The sequence below is a fragment of the Rattus norvegicus genome, chromosome 2, assembly GCF_036323735.1.
Source record: "Rattus norvegicus strain BN/NHsdMcwi chromosome 2, GRCr8, whole genome shotgun sequence".
Classification (NCBI taxonomy): Eukaryota; Metazoa; Chordata; class Mammalia; order Rodentia; family Muridae; genus Rattus; species Rattus norvegicus.
The window spans coordinates 221181576-221199455 of NC_086020.1; the positions used below are offsets into that span (position 1 = coordinate 221181576).

General features: G+C 44.3%; 1 protein-coding gene across 1 annotated transcript in view; it reads right to left on the minus strand.

Moving 5' to 3' along the window:
* The window catches only part of Mcub (mitochondrial calcium uniporter dominant negative subunit beta), a 70290-nt gene that overhangs the window by 28051 nt on the left and 24359 nt on the right, over window positions 1-17880 (minus strand). The gene's annotated exons all lie outside the window — the stretch shown is intronic.

Consider the following 17880-nt stretch of genomic DNA (forward strand, 5'->3'; position numbering starts at 1 on the left):
ATGTTATCCCCTTTCCTGGTTTCCCATCCATAAACCCCCTATCCTATCCCCCCTCCCCTTGCTTCTATGAGGGAGCTCCTCAACCCACCCACTCCCTCCTGCCTCCCCGACCTGGCATTCCCCTACACTGGGGCATGGCCTTTGACAGGACCAAGGGCCTCTCCTCCCACTGATGTCCAACAAGGCCATCCTCTGTTACATATATGGCTGGAGCCATAGGTCCAACCCTGTGTACTCTTGGGATGGTGAATTTATTCTTACTGCTAGCAGAAAGACATCAGGCAGCATAATGTCTTGCAGAAACACAATGTCGTGCAGAGAGGTCTAAGGTGAGGTTTTAAGGTGGACCTCAGAAAGGTGAGCACTACAGCTGTCCATGGAGCCACAGCTCAGCAGGGAAATCATTTTACTTCCTAGATGATCCTGACTTTCCCACAGAATAGTGATAGAAAGACCACGTCATCCCTTTCCCATGGCGATAGGCAAGTTCTACAGAAACAAGGCAGCTGTTAGTATCTCACAGCCCATTACCCTCTCTTACCTGCAGGCCACTAGGATCTCCAGCATTCCAGAGCAAACTGTCCCTTAAGGGATTATGTCTGACTCCATATTAAGTCTCTTTCGACATCACAGGGTCCTGTGTAAATTACTACCCAGGTCTGAGCACTCTAATGACTGAAAAAAAAAAGGTTCATTTCTGGGCAGGCAAAACACAGTACCATCAGGTTAGGGCTGGCTGTCAGGTCCCCACACTGACATTGTCTTCTGGATGTCAGAGCCCTCTGGGCAGGCAAGACAGCAATGACCTCGGAAGTTTAAAAAAGTGAAAACTTAAGTAATTGCTAAGTGGTGCTCAGGTTATATACGCAACAGTTGTGGGAGGGGGAAAGTCTCTGACTAAGGTGGCCTCACTGTATAGATCCTTAAAAGGTAGAGGGAAATTATCAAGAGGAGGATCCCTGCCACTGCACCCCATCCGCACCCCATCCCCACCCCTACCCCCAGAAGCAGATGCTCACAATGAGGAGATGCAGAGAAGAGAACTGATGGGCATGAGGAGGGTGGAGAGAAAACATAACTGATTTAATTTCAATCTATCACAGGCCAAAAAGAGCACCTTTGTGGGGTGGGAGTGATTGTTTTCTGAGGCATGGCCTCAAGCAGCCCTCACTGGCTTGGGAGTCCATGGGTTGACTCCACAGGGATCCACTGCCTTCTGCCTCCCAGCTCCGAGATTAAAGAGACGCACCACCATGCCTGGCCAGAGACCAGTGCTCCTTTCAACGACGGGAACTCACTATGGAACCTTGCTATATTTCAATTAAGTTTCGAGTTTAGTAAGATTTAAGGCTCAGTTTAAGGAGGTAAAATTTTGAGGGGCTAATAAAGGACAGAGAGCAAGCAGGGTGCCGAGACGTCTACCAAGAACCCTGGCTTTACTAAATAAATCACAACAGCCTCTTCCAGTCTCAGTTGAAGAGTGTAATTAAGCAGTTAATGAGGTAGGTAGCTTAGAAGGATTGTCCGGACTTGTTCCTACCCAGGCAGAATAGGCATGCGGACCTGAGGGAAGTCCTGATCACTGCCTAGATTTCCCCTGCCCATCCTTCCGGTTTGATTCCTCTAGGACAATGGCTCGGAGATCCCCACACCATCCTCAGGAGCCTAAAGGTTCACTACAAATTTCCAAGGGCCTCTTGCTTTTATTAGTTAGTCAAAGGAAACATGAAATACAAACACCATAAATGCTTTGAGTCAAAAACACATAAATACCCACCTGATATTTTGTTGTAAGTCTAAAGTCTTCTTTGAGAAGCAATCTTTTGTTTGCAGCCCATTGACACCAGTCAATGCCATCAAATTAGCCATGTCTAAAGCGGCTACGTAGTAACCGTTATCACATCCAACATGAATGGCACGGGCATATCTATAATGCACCATCTGGATTCTCTGGTTTCTATTTGAGATCTTTTTGTTGCTGTCGTTATTTGTTACTTTGTTTATTTACTTGTTTTGAGACAGGGTTTCTCTGCCTAACCCTGCCTTGTCCTGGAACTCGCTCTGTAGACCAGGCTTTCCTTGAACTCACAGAGATCCCCCTGCCTCTGTCTCCCAAGTGCAGAGTTGAGATCTTGGACTTCTGGGGGATCAGTTTGTTTGTTTTAGATTTTTGTGATTTTTGGTTTGGATCCTTCACTGCTGGTTTGCCCAAATTTAATGCAAAAACATTTTGATAACTCATAATTAATCAAATTCTGATGTATTCAATTTAATATAGATATAGATATATATGACTCTTGTGTTCCTTTCTTTTACATGTAGTACTGTTTCAAACACATGACTACATTAACAAATATAATTAATATGCTTAGGAATAAGCAGTTGACTCTTAGATAATATCTCAAATGACAGGAGCAGCCTGCAGAACTCAGCCCCCTTGTATGGTTCATAGGTAACAGGAGGGGTGTTAAGTGGTGTTAGGTTAAAAGGAGCTTAGTTAAATGAGCGGCTGAGAACAACACCACTGTACATAACTAACTTAGTTTTAGAAGCTGCTATTTATTGGCAATTTAGTTTTAATTGTGTATCGCTTCATTAGCCAAGTCCTAAAGAAGAAGAGTTCTAAGACTTGTATCGACACTTTATCAAGGAACACTGAATACTCCCTAAAGTGATTACTGGTCAGAGTTGTCAAGGAATTGGCTTCTAGACTGTCCTCTGCATCTCCTAGAGTTCACACTAGGGTACCAACCTCTCACATCCAATCAGGGATGACCCTGGTGGCCCAGCATCATGTGGCAGAAAGAGGTAGCCTGTGCCTGCAGGGATTGGGTCATAGAAGGCGCTGGATCTCCAGCTTTGTCTCTAGGCTCGCACTCCCAGCAGAGCTCCATTAGGAAGTGAGTCAAGTCACCAGTGGAGAGGCCCCTATGAGTAACTGAGTCTTCCGGCTAACTGTGACCCTTTAGACAACCGAATCCTTCACCATCATCCAGTCTCACAGGAGACACTGAGATAGACCCACCCAGCCAAGCCGTTCGACATTATACCACAGAATACCACCAGTCCACCTTCAGAAGCCCTTCTTGTGATGGTTGACCTCTGGGCTACTACTATACCAAGTAAAGGATGGAGAACCAGACAGATGTCACAAGGGGAAAGGGTTATCTTGTACCTCTGAGAAATAAATCACCTAATTGAAAGCAACCCCCAGAGAAGAAAAGCTTAGAGCATTCCTTTTAATCTGATTAAATAACAAAGGGAGAACAGGTCTCTGGCAGCTATTCCTTACCGTGCCCTTCCCCCTCCCAGGCAAAGTCTAACACAGTCAGCTGGCACCTGCAGACTGTTTCCGGGGTCCAATCCCATACCCCAAAGCAAGGCACAGAAATACAGGCTTGTGAAGGAGATACCACAGGCAATGGGCACACGCCCCTCAAGGCTGCTTCCTCTCCTTCCTTACCCAGTCTGTTTGTCCTGGTGCATACAAAGTGAATGCTGTTCACTGTGTGTTACCATGTGTGATATATATGCTGTGGCCGCCCATTTGCATGCTGTTACATAACTTATTTTGTGAGTGAAAATTAGCTATAGTACATGGTAGGAATTTCACACTCCTTTCTCACTCCCCAGTACTAGGATAGGAAGATAGAAGACATGTGATAGTTGTGGAATTGTTGGGCTCCCAGCATCCTAATAGGTAGGGATCTTAAGTTAAAAATGTATTTGTTTCAGTAACTGCAAACCCAGGGCTTGTGTTGTGTGTGGTGCTGTTAAAAATTACGTCACTCCGAGCTCACAGACAGGCGTACACTCAGGGACCTGCTGAGTGGAAACCACTCCCACGGCTTCCTCTGCAACACATCACGGTGCTTAGCTCTCCATCACTGACCTCCATCCAGAGACTGAATATGGAGGCAGAAAAGCGGAGAAGAGAATAAACTATCACGTCAAGAACTCAAGGGCATTCTACATGCCTTCTGGGCAGGCTCAGGAACTCTCCAGTAACAAGTGAGCGCCAGGACAGGAACTGGGGGGTGGGGGTGGGGGACACATGACATGACTCTACAGTCACAACTCTGTCATCTGACCGAAAGTAGCCCCCAGAAAGGAAAGATGTCTACGACATTCTCTGCTATCCTGATTACATAAAAACAGGAAGCCATAGTCAGTCGGCAAATCAAATTTCCAGTGAACAGCCTAGGCTACAGAGAAGTCCAACATTGCAAACATTCTCAGATATCACAGTAAATCTCATCAATTTATATAGCTAATGCATGTTAATAAAAAATGTTCTCCAGGCAGACTGGATTTTGACTTAGTGAGGTCAAGAAGGAAAAATGCTCGGAGTTTCTCTAGGGCCTACCTAACAGGGCCACAGGTAATTTTTCTCTAGCAAGAAGGTTCAACTGTTCCCCTCATGCATTCACACTACCTCACCCTCATCTGCTTCTGTTTAGATGCCATCCTGCTTTGTATTCCTTTATTATAACCCTAACCATGGAGCCAAACAGTTGGGTAAAACCTACAGGGCCAGACTGCCCAGACTAAAGCCCGGGTTTCACTCTTTGGGTCTGTGCGCCCAAGTCCTTATTAACCTTTCTGGACCCAACTCCTTCTCCCTCAAAGAGTCCTTTTAGGAGTCAAGCATGGGATACAGGGCTGCAATTCCACCACTTGGGATGCTGAGGGAAGATGAGAGCTTTGAGTTCAAAGCCAGTCTAGGAAACATAGGGAGACCCTACCTTAAAAAAGAAGGCACAAATGATTTTCCCTCCCAAGGCAACCCTAACCTCCAGTGCTCACCTCTGTAAGTGGCGTCAGCATCCACTGGGCAGATCACAGCTCTTCGCTACTCTCTTTTCTCTCTCAAGCGTGTATTCATGCACCCAGGGCTAGAGTCTGTGCTTCAAACCCAAAGTCCAACTTAACACAGTCTTACGTCTTCTGTTTGCTCAGATTCAAGCCAATACCACCACCCCTGACTACTCCCCTACTGGTTTCTTGGCTTTGTGTTTTATCCTCTGCAACCTACTCTCTGTTGAGTAGTTAATTTGATCATCAAATAAATGAGCATCAGACCTTGTTATCCTTTGCTAAACACCCAACATCCCGTTTCAAATCAAACCGAGATCCTGGTGTTCTCCCTGGCCCCTGGACTTCATCCTCTTCTCTAGCTCCTTCCCTTACTCTGTGCCCTCAAAGCAGCTGGTTTGCCTTTTCTTCTCTTATTTCCTTTTTCTCTTTTTTCTTTGTTTGTTTGTTGAGATGGGTTTTTACGTAGCCCAGGATGGCCTCAAATTCATGATATGGCCAAGAAGATCTTGAACTCCTAACTTTGTCTGCCTCATCTCCCAACTGCTAGATTAACAATCGAGTACCACCAACCTTGGCCAGCACCCGGGCTTCCTCATGAATTCCTTATGTGCATTCTTGATTGTTTGTTTGCTTTCTTTTGGGTTTTTTTGTTGTTGGTTTGTTTGTTTGTTTTGAGACTGGGATTCTCGGGTTTAGCCTTGACTGTTCTAGAACTCGCTCTGGAAACTGGGCTGGCCTTAAACTCACAGAGATCCACCTGCCTCTGCCTCCCGAGGACTACGATTAAGGACATGCACCACCACCACCTGACCCATATGCATTCGTAAATATGATCCATTCCTGCTTGGGGATTCTATGCTTTCTGTTCCCTCGGGAGGAAGGTCTTTCCATTGAATCTTTGAACCACTGGCTCCTGTCATTACTGAAGAGTGGTCGCGGGCACCAACCAAGATTATCTGGTCCATGCAGGCCAAGACATCCCTGATTACCTGATTCTGTCCCTGCCTCCTCCTATGTCACATCTCCCTACTTGTCTCAAGCTGATATTAAATTGATTATCTATGTGTTTCTTCTCTTATTGATCTCTCCCCACTAAAGCTTCCAAGAAGCAAAGATTATGCCTCTGGCTTTTGTCACTTCTACTCTAGCATCTCGAGCCATGCCTGGCACATGTGAACACACGTACAATTATTTGTGATGTACCCGCAATCCCCATACTTGGGATGCTGAGGCAGGAGGATGCAGGCTTGATTTCACCCAGGCCTACCTAATGAGAAGTACCTAAAAAAAATGTCTATTAAGTGAAAGACAAGTTTACAATGTGGCATCACAGCTATTTAAACGTGATTCTGAAAATGCTACAGCCCCACAAGGGAAAGCGATTCATGTCCTGCAGTAAAAGCAGAGCTCTAAGTCCTCCCCAAGCACATCATCTACTCAAGTAATCACCAAGATTGGTCCGTTCCTTCTCCATGGAAATATCTAGGACTTGTCATTCCTTCCGAGATGCTTTCAAGTAGTGACAGTCAACATTGCTTATCTCCTCTCGGTCAGAGAAAACCTAAAGGATTCAGATTTAAGGATACATTCTAGGAAATTTATTAAAAATCAAAAGGGTTAAATTTAGAAATAATGGCAGCCATTAGGACTGCAAGTATTGCCCGACACGCGGGCTCACAGCTCAGTCCTAGAACTTTAGAGACTGAGGAAGAAGTTGGAGCCTGATTGGCCTCCCAAGGAAGATTCAGAGGGGAGGGGAAACCATGATCAGAATATAGTATATGAATTTTCAAGGGGGGGATATGCCAGAAAACCCCAGCCTGAGGGAGTGAGAGTGAGAGAGACAGGAAAAGGGGCAGCAAGCCTCTACATACTTGATTTCACTACCTCTAGTCAAAGAATCTCACAGCAATCACCCAGTGCCTCCACATGGATCACTGATATTTTTCACATACTAACTCCCCTGCCTCTTCACTCCCTCTCCCTACCCTTCAAGGTTTAACAAATATCCCTGCCGAAATGTGCTTTATGATAGAAGAAGCCAGCTGGTTTTAATCTCAGCATAACAGCCATTGTTACACTTTCATGTGTCCAGTAGGATCTTGCGTGACAACTGCCCGGGCTTCCTTAAAAATAGTGTTCTCCTTGGAGACACAGATAATTAACATTAAACCTGTAATACATACTTCTGCCATACATACTCAACTGTAAACTCTGCCTTCACTCAACAGGGGGGGACAACAACATCCACCCTTTTCTACTTGGGCTATTTCTTTGACTTCGGCTTACAGATGAGTTTGGTCAACACTCGACACCTCATTTGACCATGAGTAGGTTCCAACAGATGAACTGATTTCTAGCACCTGTTGGGGAAATGATATGATGTCATTTATCACAAATGTCATCTCCTAAGGAAATATCTGGCATTAAGATCCAAGTTAATATTCATGAAATCGAATCAGAGTGGCCATTTAAAGGTGTGTCCCATTGATCCCTTGATAGTCCAGGGTAGGGAAGGAACTCTGATTCCAAGGCCCCTTGAGTATATCAAAATGTCAGTGTCTTCATTGAATGCCATGTAAATTATACTGTTTAGAGGCCGACAAAGAAAAAAAAATCTGTCACAGGGCTGGAGAGCACCCGTTGCTCTTTCAAAGGACCCAGGTTGGGTTTTGTTTTGTTTGAAAATAGTTTTTTTTCATACCATATATCCCGATCAACGTTTCCTTTCTTCCTGTTCCTTCCAGATCCTCCCTTCTCCTTCCATCCAAATCCACACCCTTTCTGCCTCTCATTAGAAAATAAATGGGTGGGCTGGAGAGATGGCTCAGTGGTTAAGAGCACTGACTGCTCTTCCAGAGGTCCTGAGTTCAAATCCCAGCAACCACAAAGTGCCTCACAACCATCTGTAATAAGATCTGATGCCCTCTTCTGGTGTGTTTGAAAACAGCAACAGTGTACTTATATATAATAAATAAATAAATCTTTAAAAAAAGAAGAAAAAGAAATAAATGGGTAACAAGAAAAAACAAAAAACGGAATAGGACAAAATAAACAGAAAAAAACAGAGTCAAAGGAAAAGACCAAGAAACTCATATAGATTCAGAGACACACACAGAAATCTCATAAAAACACAAAATAGTAAACCATAGTATAGAAGCAAAAGATACGGAAGCTAAAGGAAAATGTCCAGCCAAGGCACTAGGAGACAAAGAATCCCTAAAAGTACCACTGAGTTCCTTTTGTGTTTTTCATTTACTGCTGGGCACTATGGAGCCTGCCCTTAAGTGAGGTTAGAGAGATTGGAACCCAGAGAGACTGTTAGAGAAAACTAACTTTGTCTCTGTGAGCAGTTGTCAGTTAGAGATAGCTTCTGGGTTAAGGATGACTTAGGCTTGTGTCCACTTCAGCTCTCAGAGCTGGGACCCCATCTGGCTTAGACCTGTGCATGGTGCCTCAGAGGACCCAGGTTTGATTCCCAGAACCAACACTGCAATTTATAACCATCTATGATTCCAGGAATCCAATGTCCTCTTTTGATTGTTGAAGGCATAAGGCACGTATATGATGCACAGACGTACACAGAAGCAAAATACCCACACATATGAAAAAAACTTATAAATCTGGGTGTGAGCTTAAATTCTACAATATTTGCTCTGCACACTAAATTCTCAGAGACTCTTTAGTGAAAGGGCCTGGGTTCTTGCAGCTAATGCCCCACTCGAGAAGATGACTCAGCAACCTTGGTCATTTCCCACAAGTTCGAGCTTTCGGATTCATGACAGATTGGTCTCAGGGGTTAGCAAGCACCAGCCAATTGAAAAGACATGCAACAGGGTGTCTATTGGGGAAACACTCATAGACAGGGCTGCTTCCTAATGTCTGTCTCCTCTATGGAACATTGGAAACATTCAGTTCAGTTTTAAAATTTGGAGGCAGAAGACCATGAACTCAAGGCCACCCTTGGCTACATAGTAAGTTCGAGGACAGCATTGGCTATATTGGGACCCTACATCTATCACGAATCTACTCCTGAAAGTTGTCCTCCAACCTCCCATGCTACACACACACACACACACACACACAGAGAGAGAGAGAGAGAGAGAGAGAGAGAGAGAGAGAGCAAGCCCTGGGGCCACATACAGCTAGACAGATGCTCTACCTCTGAAGTATGTCGTCTCAGGTCAAATTTTCAAACAGCTTCTGAGAGTGGTAGGTAGCATTGAATGAAAGGTTCAGAAATAGTAAGGAATAACAGACACTAAATTTCCACGGAGAAATGCTTCTGCCACTGGCTGGCCTACTTCATCCTTGTGTTCTGCATCCAGAACCCAAGCAGAGAATGAAACCAGTTTCTCAAAGCTTCTTTACTACTATGTGTGGAAAAGGTATACATGTGTGTGTGTGTGTGTGTGTGTGTGTGTGTGCGCACGCGTGTGTGTGTGTGTGTGTGTGTGTGTGTGTGATGCATGGGAGGTTGGAGGACAACTTTCAGGAGTTGGTTCTCTCTTTCCACTGTGGCATTTGGAGATTGAACTCAGATTTGCACAAGTGCCTTTTTACACGCTGAGCCATCTCATGGCCCCAAATATGTTGTTGTTGTTGTTGTTGCTTTTAAGCAGCTGCACACAGGGCTAGGGAGGCAGCTCAGTTGTTAAAGTACTGGCTGGGTGAGCATAAGGCTTATAGTCCTAAGCTCAGCATTGGGTAAAGAGTCAAGTCAAGCCATCTCTTCAGTTCTCCAAGACTTCCCGGCATGGAGGCGCACACCTTTAATCCCAGCCCTTGGGAGGCAAAGGCATGGATCTCTGTGAATTTGAAGTTAGCCTGGTCTCCAAAAGCCAGTTCAAGGACTACATAGTGAAATCCAGTCTCAATACAGAGAGAGGCAGGTGGGGGAAGGGTGGGGTGGGAATGGACACATCACCTTACAGAGAGCCACGATTCCTAAACATGAATTTTTAAATATTAAATATCATAAATTTCTTTTTATTAAGCCTTATATAGCCATCCAGAAAGTAGTACACTCACAGTCATTGGAAAATAATAGAAATTTTTCTAGTAAATTCTCCCTCTCCACAAATTTATATATATATATGTACATATATATATATATATGATTTCTAGAAAAAAACTTGGGATGAATAAGAACTGTAAGATACCAATGCTACTCAAATGGCTTGTGATGTAAAATTTATAAATTGCTTATTCCTGGAATTTTCTATTTAACACTTCTGGGCCCTGATTGACAGCAGGTAATTCCAGCTGGGAATGGCAATCTAAGAAGGGGGCTGTAACTGTCAGCTTTAGACTATGAGCTTCATTTGGGACAGCCATTCTCTCAGATGGCAGACATAGCCAACAGAAATGCCAATGTTCTTTATGAATGTAAGAACAGGAGAGTATTAAGGTTCAACCTCTTGTGAGTTTTGGTACTATGGACCAATGCATCCGAGAAAGATCATATGCAATGGGAAAATCAAACTTTGCAAAACAGCGAGGTCCCCTCTCCTCACCCTGAATCCTCTCTCTTGTTCTCCCAGATCATTTACTGAGCTCCACTACCTAAGGCAAGCGTTCAGGGAGTTCTAACCTTGTGTGACACAGTTTGTGATGGGTGGCAGTTTGAATAAAAATGCCCCCTCTAGACTCAGGCATCTGAACATCTAGTCTGCAGTTGATGGCACTGTTTGGGGAGGCTTAGGAACCGAAGCCTTGCTAGAGGGATCCACATCAGACACACGTGACAGACAGGCCACTGGTGGAAAACACAGGGAGAGAAATGGAGAATCCAAACTTGTGCTTACTTTTGGTCTAAAATTATTCTAAATGGAAATCTCCTTTTTCATTACTTAATGCCACATCCAAGCAGGAAAAAAATATTATCAATAATTTTTACATATTTTATCACAAATAAAACACCGAGTTTTCTATTCTTCTGTAAATGCTTTTGATCAGATTAGAAACATAGCTTACAAGTTGGCCACAGCATAAGAGAAAAGATGAGAAATATGAACAAACTTGTCTTCGCTTTCTAACACTGTAGTCTATATATTTCTCTTTTCACAACAAGCACAAATTCATTCTGTGACTGAAAAACACACACATATATTCACTGATGTCATAAAACCCAGAGAAGCCAAACAGTAACTTATGCTCATTATTCCCACGGGTCAGCCACCAGAGGTAACAAATCTATTCTTTAGTGTCATTTCACTGGGATCGAACCATCGCTGAGTAGTAACTCTGATGGGGACATTATTGTTTTGTGACTTGTCATTAAGCAAGAACAAGTACAAAAAGACCATTCTGTGTTTAATTAGCTTTTCCCTTTACTTTCCCATAATGTAAAATCCCGGGGGATAAAATTCACTTTATTTCTTCTGTGTACAGCTACTGTCGTGGGCTTTGTCCCTTCTGTAATTCTATAGTGATAATTTAAAACCATGTACCTTTTCTTCTAAGCATTTAAAATGCTACATAGCCTCTATCTCCTCTGCCTTCTAGCACGTCCCCGTGGCACGTTACAATGATGACATTAAGTACTTTTCTCACATTAGCAGGTGCTAGAGAGAAAATGAGTCACAGAAACTCTCTGAATCACCCAGACTCCAGGCAACTGTGTAATTTAGAATAGCTGTGGAATTAAGTATTCTTTTCGTTTTTAAATTGTTGTTTGGGGATAAGGTCTTATGTAGCCCAAGCTAGCCTCAAAGACATTGTGTAGCAGAGGCTGGCCTTGAACTCTTGATCTTCCTGTCTCCACCGCCCAAGAATTGGGGTTGCGGGTGTGCACCACCGTGTCTAGAACTCCTGACAATCATAACTTCACAAGCTTTCCCGCTAGTCCCATTTTTCCTCCCTACACAATTCAATCTATTAATATTTGTGGAAAAACAAAGAAAAAACCATCTAATCTGGTATATTTACATAGGTTTACAGCTAGAAGACGTTAAGGTTTTGCTTTCTAAGCAAATCATCCAGTCTCTCCAAGTTGTGGTCTCATGACTCATAAAATTGGAATGAACTTTCCTCAACTGGATAGAATTCTTTTTTTTTTAAAGATTTATTTTATTTATATGAGTACACTGTAGCTGTCTTCAGACACACAGAAGAGGGCATCAGATCCCATTTCAGATGGTTATGAGCCACCACGTGGTTGCTGGGAATTGAACTCAGGACCTCTGGAAGAGCAGACAGTGCCCTTAACCACTGAGTCAACTCTCCAGCCACCTGGATAGAATTCTTAAGGACCTGTAGGAGAAGCCTTGGTTAACTACAAGGCATTGGTGAGCATGGTGGCTCAACCTTGTAATCACAGCACTCGGGAGGTAGATGCAGGAGGATCAGGAATTTCAGACCAGCATAGGCTACACAAACACAGTCTGGGCTACATAAGATCCTGTTTCAAAAACAAACAAACCAAAAAAAAAAAAAAAAACCAAAGAAACAAACCAAACAAATAACTCTAAATCATCATATTAACACCACCATTAATAGAATAAATCTTCTTCAGTTAGGATCACCTCTAAATTTGGGGCAATTTTAAGAACCAGCTGTATCAGAGATGTGATTTATCATTTGCAACTTTGTTTCGTGTTCCTGCTTTCTCAGAAGAATAAAAACATAAAATGTAATTTTATACTTTTAACTTTGGTATGCTTTTGCTTTTTTTATTCCTGTGTGTGTGTGTGTGTGTGTGTGTGTGTGTATACACGTGTGTGCATGGCATGTTTTGTTCTTGTTATTTGGTTCTTTTAAGACACAGCATTATGTAGCCTAATCTAGCCCAGAATTTTCTATGTGGTAGAATTAGTACAGATTTTCTTTCTTTTCTTTCTGAGAGTTCTACATCTTCATCTGAAGGCTGCTAGTGGAGGACTGACTTCCAGGCAGCCAGGATGAAGGTCTTATAGCCCACACCCACAGCGGCATGCCTACTCCAACAAGGCTACACCTCCCAACAGTGCCACTCCCTGGTCTTTCAGATGAAGATGTAGAACTCTCAGCTCTGCGTGCACCATGCCTGCCTGGATGCTGCCATGTTCCCACCTTGATGATAATAGACTGAACCTCTGAACCTGTAAGCCAGCCCCAATTAAATGTTGTCCTTACAAGAGTTGCCTTGGTCATGGTGCCTGTTCATAGCAGTAAAACCCTAACTAAGACAAGGACCATGTTGGGGGTGCTCCTTTTCCTTGTTATAAGTGGGTGTGGTGGTGCACAGGGAATGACACCTGTCACTCGTTTGTTGCCAGCACTAATTAGTCTGGCAGGTGAAAGTAGTCAAGAGTCCCCTCACCCTCAGCTGTGTGTATAGCGATTCTTCTCCATTGGACCCTTGGAGAGAAGTCTTCTACCCTTAATGGATTATTCTCCCCCAGGAGTGTACCTGTCCCCAAATCACCTATGTGAGGTTGTTTTAACTTGCTGAGTTTTTGCATTATGACAAGCTTATTCCTCAGAATTTTACACAGGGCAACATTCTCAGTCTTTTTGTCTGAGTTAGCCACATCCCCGGTAAGAGGACCCTCATCTGTATGAAGATATAAAGCAGGAAGCTGGCGCTGACTGTGTGGGTAGAGATGGCTGAGTACAGCTTGGCTATGTTAATGTTTACCAAGTCTGCTGCCTTCCACTGAGCACATAAGTTCAACCATGCATTATGTCAGTAAATATGAATGTAATAAAATCTTAGAGTCCCTTAAAAGAGGGACAGAGGGCACTCGCCCAGTGGGCAAAATAGAGTTGGAGCCTAAAGGTATTGGCAACTGGTGTTCTTTTTTGAAGTATAGATATCACTTTAATTTTTATTGAAAACAGATTTCATTTACTATATTATGATCACTTTCCTCTCCTCCAACTCCTCCCAGGCCATCTATATCTCCCCACCTACCTAAATCCACACCCTTTCTTTCTCTCATCAGAAAACAGGCGACTAAAACAACCACAACAAACAGAAGGAAAAAGAGAGCCAAAGAAAAGAAGTGCAAGAAATGCATACAGATGCCAACACCACACATACACACACACACATACACACACACCACACACATACACACACACCACACACTCACACACACCACACACACCACACGCACACCACACACACACACCACACAGACACAAACACACACACATACACTCACACCACACACACACATACACACACACACCACACACACACCACACACACATACACTCACACACATAGCACATACACAATACACACACAAACACACACACTCACATACATACACACACCCCGCACACACACACAAAACACACATACACACCATACACACACTCACACTCACAACACACACCATATATACACACATATTCACACATACACACACATCACACACACACACTCACAACATACACACTCCACACACACACATACACACACACCACACACAAACAGACAAATCCTATAAAAACACAAAATAGTAAACCATAGTATAGAAGAAAAAAACATGTAAAGCAAAAAAAAAAGTGCTTGAACAATGCATTAGGAGACAAAAACTCTAAAAATAGCATCGAGTTCATCTGTGTTGCTCATCTACTGCTGGGCACAGGGTCTACCCTTAAGTGTGGTGGCATCCCAGTGAGACTTGGTTGGAGAAAGTTAATTTGTTTTTCTTTTCAAGTAGTTGTCAATTGGAGATAACTTTTGGGTTAGGGATGGGGACAGGGTTTCTGCCACAAAGTTTCTAAGCCCCAAAAGGAGGGTTTGATGGAGACAGCCCATTTGAGACTGGATGGTTCAAGTTCTTTCACTCTCTGCACACTGTTTCGTTGTGGATCTCTGCATTTGGTCCAGCCTACTGCAAGAGGAAGCTTCTAGGGTGATGGCTGAGCATGGCACTGCTCTGTGAGTAGAGCAGGGTTTCCAGTCAATCCTGCTGATAGGCTACGGTTTGAGTGGTGCTGGTTTCATTAGATCCTGTGGGTACGTTGTATGAAGTAATCGATGGTTGGCTTTTCTCTGCACTGTCCATGGCACGGATCTGCCCCACGGGTACAGAGAGCAGTTGGGCTCAAGCAGAAAAGCAAGCGGCCGCATGCGTTTGACATTCATGGAAGACAATATGAAGATTTATTACGGAGATTTGACCTGGAACAACTGTTAGAGCAGTAAACAGCCTCTACAAGGTTGCTGTCTCATCCGGGCGATGTCACTGAGGACCACAGGGTGGGTGGGTAGGCATGGAAGATGGATGCACAGTGGATAAGGAAACACGATGAAACAGCCATCGCAGCTTGGGACCCGGGAGTGGGGACTGGGCAGTTAATCTGCCCCTTTAGTTCTGCAGCTGCCTCCATCCAGCTGCTGTAACGGGAGGATACGACTGTCTACGGTAGCTTACAGGCTGAACTTGACTGCTCAGAGTTCTGGAGGCAGGGAAGCCCACAGAGTAGCAGCATGATGGGGTTTGAGTGAAGGCTCTTTGGGGTTGCATCTGTGTGCTCACCTGGCAGGAGAGGAACAAGCAGTCCTTTGTTTCTTCCTGTAAGGGCTCTGACCAATCAGGATGACTGTATACTTGTGACCTGGTTATTTCTCAGAGGCCCCATCTTCAAACAGCACCCTGGGGACTCAGGGTCTCAACGTCTACATTTTAGAAGGACCCAAACCTTCTGTCCATACCACAGATGGAAATGGATTTTTCTCAGGACTCTGTTCTTAAAGGCCTAGGCTGGTTCTGGTAGAACAATTCTGCATTCTGTACTAATGGTGATGTGGGATGAGAATTTGGGGGCACTGGATACAAGTTAATGTTTTCCGTTGGGTTTGGTTTCTTGACACAAGGTCTCACATAACCTAGGCTGTCCCGGAACTTGGGTAACCGAGGATTTAAGAGTGTTTGTCTTGTCTTTGTTTGTGTTGCTGGGGGTTGAACCTATGCCTAAGAATTGAGGACACGGCTCCAGTTCTTCGGCTTAGTCACATTCTTCGCCCTGTGCTTTTGCACATTAGAGTGATAGGAGTCATGGGGCACACTCGTGTAGGCAGCCTCGAATACGATCCTGTAACGTGAAGTATCTCTGATGCAGAAGTATCTTTGTGCTGTTGTAGACTGTCCTTGCTACAGGAGACGCCATGGAGCAGTATAGGAATAAGCTCACAAAAATAAGTTGGAAGACATCACTAACCTTGGTGACATCTATCTGTGTCGACCCCTGTTGTGATGTCATTACTACGGTCTCGAGAAAAGTCACTTTGGAAGGAAATGGGAAACGTGTATGCCTGGTCTCTATTATCTCTTACAACCAGTTTGTGAATCTATAATATATAATCAATATGCCAACTGAAAGGAAACACTCTGCTCTCAACGACCAGGCTCCTGATGGTGTCAGACTCGGGGCTACAATCTCTGCCCCAAGCCACGTCAGGTCACCCATCTCTAAGGAGCCAATTACAAGAGCCAAATTTAGAGTGGAAAGCAGAAAAAGGAAACGCTATTCAACATGGCCCCATAGGGAAGAGGAACGAGGAGAGGCATGGGTGCCCCTCCCACTTCAGTCTATCCCAATGTGAGACCAAAGTTTAAATGTTTTCCGTTGGGTTTGGTTTCTTGACACAAGGTCTCACATAACCTAGGCTGTCCCGGAACTTGGGTAGGACGGAGGATAGACAGATCTGAGCAGTCAGCAGCAGTGCGGTCCTGCCCACCAGTGACCATCATTACCTGGCCTTCAGTGTCAGCCAACAAAGGCGTCTGACAAATCGTTAGATCTGTGTGACATCTCTTTCCCGGAGACAAGATGCCCCAGTGGCTGGCGCCTTTTCCTTATCCCAGAAGGACTCTCACGGAGACCCCCATTTCTATGAGATCCCCATTGCTCTGGAGTTCACTGTTTCAGCAGTCTGATGGAGAGACAGAAGTGTCTCTGAGGAAGACCCTCATGTCTGCCAGGCTCGTTACACTGCTGTTCCCGCTGAGTGCTCTCTGTTCCCCACTGGTGTGGGCGGGTCCCACTGACGTCTTTCCACCCAATGGGAAATGAAAAGAGCGATAAAGCTAACTGTGTGCTAACAGACGCCCTCGCTTGTTGCCTTAAGGTTGTTTAGAGAACTGAGCTGCCTGGGCTGCCCTCTGGCATCAGCCAATCAGAATGAAGCCTACAGCCCACTTCCCTGTGCCGAAGACCAAGGCAAGACCTTAGAAGCTCCGTGGTAACATTTTAACCAAGCCTTCATGCAGTGGGTAATCCTGAAGCATGCCCGGGTCCTTGACCCCCAGAAAATATAGGGCAATAAAAGTTTGTAGGCCACTAAATATAAATATATAGTTGGCAGGACATGCTCCTGATCCCCTTTCAGCTCCAATGTTTCCCCATTGCTTCTTTTCCTCGCAGCCTTTTATTTCTGTTCCTCCATTTTATAAGAACCTCAGGTTCTGTACTTGTTGGACTGTTAATCCTGAGATTCATTGGAGAAAAAGCAATTCCAGTCTTTTGGGCCAAACTTTATTAAATATTATATATTGACCAAGAGATGGACTCTGGTTAGGATTATTCCCTGGAATTTCCCAGCTGAATGGCCTCAAGACGTGTTGAGGAGCGAGGGGGTTTATGCAGACAAGTAAGTCATGAAGACAAGCCTATGTATGTTCCCATGAGGCTTTGTTATTTTTTTTAAGAACTACAACTCCCAGCATTCTAGGAAGTCACCTGGTCCTTAGGCAGGTGGGGGTTACAGGTTAACTTTGGGCATTCTAGGAGCTACCATATTTAATCAGAAGTCATCTACCATCCCTCTGTTAGGGACCGCATGGTTGTATTCTCCCCGCTGTAACACATGTTAAAGCCCTAATTCCCCATGAAATGATACATGGGAGGTAGTGGTTGTGAGAGGGATTAGGTTTAGATGAGGTCATAGGGTGGGGCCCCCATGACTAGACTGGTTCCTTTAAAGAAGAGACACACCAGAACTTTCCCTCTGTAAATGAAAAACTATGACAGGAAAGTGGCCATTGTCAAGCCAAGCTGAGTGGCCTCACTCATGTCCGTTACTAGAGTTAGCCCCTAGGAATGAGAAACAAATGCCAGGTT